Here is a 3,191-nt window from a genome sequence, read left to right on the forward strand (position 1 = left end):
CCTCTAAATTCACAAGTGTAGGAGGAGTAGTTACCTCAGGGATATTCTCAGGAGATTGGTCTGTTGGTACTGTTGAGTTAGAGGGGGGGTCTTCATCTTGTTGTTCTGTATTGTCTGTAGGTATAGGACTCGGATTAGAAACATCTTCGCAGGGATCAGGTGGATCAGGCGATTGATTGCTATGAATGGGCAATTGATCGCTTTTCGACAAAAAGTAATCTCGTGCTCCAAACTCGGGCTGATCGATCATTTCTGTACATAGGAGAATTTCTTCATTTTCCAAGTTGCTCCAATTCTGCTCTTCACTTCGTATCTCTTGCTGAAACGTAGAATTAGATGATGGGTCATGGAAGAACAGCTCAGATTCCAAAAAGGTCACATCCAAAGAGACATAGGTACGTCAGGTAGCAGGGTGATAACAGCGGTAGCCTTTCTGATGAGTGGCATAACTCACAAAAACACAACGAAGCGTACATAGATTAAGTTTGCTACGATGATTTTTGTGGAGATGAACGAAAGCCACACATCCAAATATTCGGGGTGTGAGTACCAAAACAGAGGGTAGGGGCCCGTGTTGGGCAAGCACTTATAAGGGTGTTTTAAAGGTCAATACATTAGAAGGCATGCGGTTGATCAGGTGAACTGCGGTGACAATAGCATCATCCTAGTGATGGGGAGGAACATGAGCGCCAATCAAAAGTGCTCAGGCGGTTTCAATAAGATGTCGATTCTTTCGTTCAGCAACACCATTTTGTTGTGGTGTCTGAGGATAAGTCGTCTCATGGATAATTCCATGTTGTTGGAAGTAAGTCTGAAAGTCATTATTGACAAATTCTCCACCATTGTTTGAGCGAAGAATCTGTATTTGAGCATTGAACAAAGTTTTCATCTGTTTGTGGAAGAACTGAAAACGGGAAAACACTTCATTTTTATTCTTCAGCAAATAAAGTCATGTCATCCGCGTACAATCATCTACGAATGTGACAAACCACTGAACGCCAGAAGGAGCAGTGATAGGTGAAGGTCCCCAGACATCAGAGTGAATTAACGTAAACGGAGTAGTACACTTGGTCGTACTCAACGGATAGGGCACATGGTGACTCTTGGCCAAAATACAAGTGTCACATGTGAAGTCAGAGCCCTTGAAACCTAAAAATAAATCTGGTATAAGATGCTTCATATAACTAAAAGACAGATGTCCCAATCGACGGTGTCACAACCAGATTTGATTTTGTTTGCTATCAAAGGGATGCGTCACACTATTAGCCATGCCGGGACTGAAGTCATCTACATAATATAGCCCCCCTCTCTTAGTACCACGACCAAGAATCTCCTTAGTGTGAATATCCTGAAGCAAAAAAAAACTCGGATAAATTAGTACACAACAATTCAACTATTCAGTAAGCTGACTAACAGACATCAATTTATTAGACAAAGATGGAACAAGTAAATTATTAGACAGTGAAAGAGAGGATGAGAGTGCAACAGTGCCAGCCCCGATCACAAGATAAGTAACTCCATTGGCGTTAGCAATACAAGTTCGTCGGGGTTGTGTAGTATTCAGAAAATCATCAGGATCAAACGTCATATGATCAGTGGCACCGGAATCAATTATCCAACTACTAGAATCAATCTTATCCGAAGTATGGAATCCATAACCAATACCATTACTAGTCGTATCACGTTGTGTTCAATCTTTGAGAGTGGCCCACCATTCGGGGTAGCCATGCAATTTAAAACAAGTCTCACGAGTGTGTCTCGAATCACCATAATATGAGCAATCTCGTCCATGTGTTGGGGTCGTCAGTCGGGAAGTCATAATTTGTGTAGCGGAAGATGCATAGGATACACTAGGAATTCGTATCGGGATCTGATCCTGAGTCGGGGTCGGAGTCGGAGTCGAAGTCGGGATATGGGTATGAATCATAGACAAATTCGGGGTTGGGGTCATTATCGGAGTCGGGGTCGAGGTCTTCATCGGAGTCATGGTTGGAGTCGTCATCGTAGTCGGCGTCGGGGTTGTCAAAATAGGATCTTGATTCAAGATCGGGTTCGAGGTCATCAAAATAGGATCCTTATTTAGGATCGGGTTCGGGATCAAAGGTTGCATCTGTAGGAGCTGAGCCACTTGGGCACTCAACTCAGCTATGGTTGGTTGAGAAGGAGCGAATGAGTCGGTGGTGCTACCTCCCTAAGGGTTGAAAAAATCATCAACCCCCATAGCAGCAACGGGGGTTTGAAACTAGAGTCAGCAATTCCAAGATCGCCGCTCTGATACCATGCTAAAATATGAAACCTAATATGAGAATATTTGTTTATGGGAATTTTCTGTTTTTTCTTCTCCTTGTAGGAGGTCATATTTATAATACAACGAAACCTGAATGGGCAAGTAAATAATAAATTCCTAAATCTATTTACAGTAGGAAATCGGGAAATAAAGTAAATCAATTACAATTATAATAGAAATTCTTGGTGTGTAAGGAAAGTAAGTCAACAGTCCACAAGTCACACCAACAAATTTAGCCAATTGTAATTAAATGGAAACTGCAATGCAATGCGTAAAACTACAATCCGTGTGCAAAACTGCAATGTAACACTTGTCTACAAATTCACTAAACTATCTCTAACATAAGCAACCATAAACTTAAAAGGAAAAAGGACATTTTTTTTCTTTTTGGGTACAAGGAGACTAAAAGTCACTAAACCAAAAACACCAACCGAAACATAACACAGACTGAATTTATTGCTAAGACCTTCACTGCACTGAAACAAGAAGACTAATATATTGACAAAATTCTTTTCCTTCAAGCATTCTAAAACCTAGACCAACATCAATGATAAACATGCTAATCAAGGTCTGCCTTGCTAACAACATTTTTTTATGGCGTCACAATTTTGCCATCAATAATAAAATTTCTAATAATCCAGACATTTTTAGACCAAAGATATGTTAACTTTTAAGACTTACCTTAGGATAATTGCACCAAAAAGTTTTTTTTTTAAAATCCACAATAAAAAGCAAAAGCTGGAATGCAGTTATGGGAACAAAAACTACACTGCAAAGTATGGGAAAAAATAAGCATATTAATAAGTGAGGAACCAAAATGCAAAACCATGATGAAAGTAGTAAAACAGAAGTTTCCATTTTCTGCATTCATTGCAGTTTCCATTTTCTGCATTACAGTTTCCGT

The sequence above is a fragment of the Prunus avium genome, chromosome 5 (assembly GCF_965620075.1).
Source record: "Prunus avium chromosome 5, drPruAviu1.hap1.1, whole genome shotgun sequence".
Lineage (NCBI taxonomy): Eukaryota > Viridiplantae > Streptophyta > Magnoliopsida > Rosales > Rosaceae > Prunus > Prunus avium.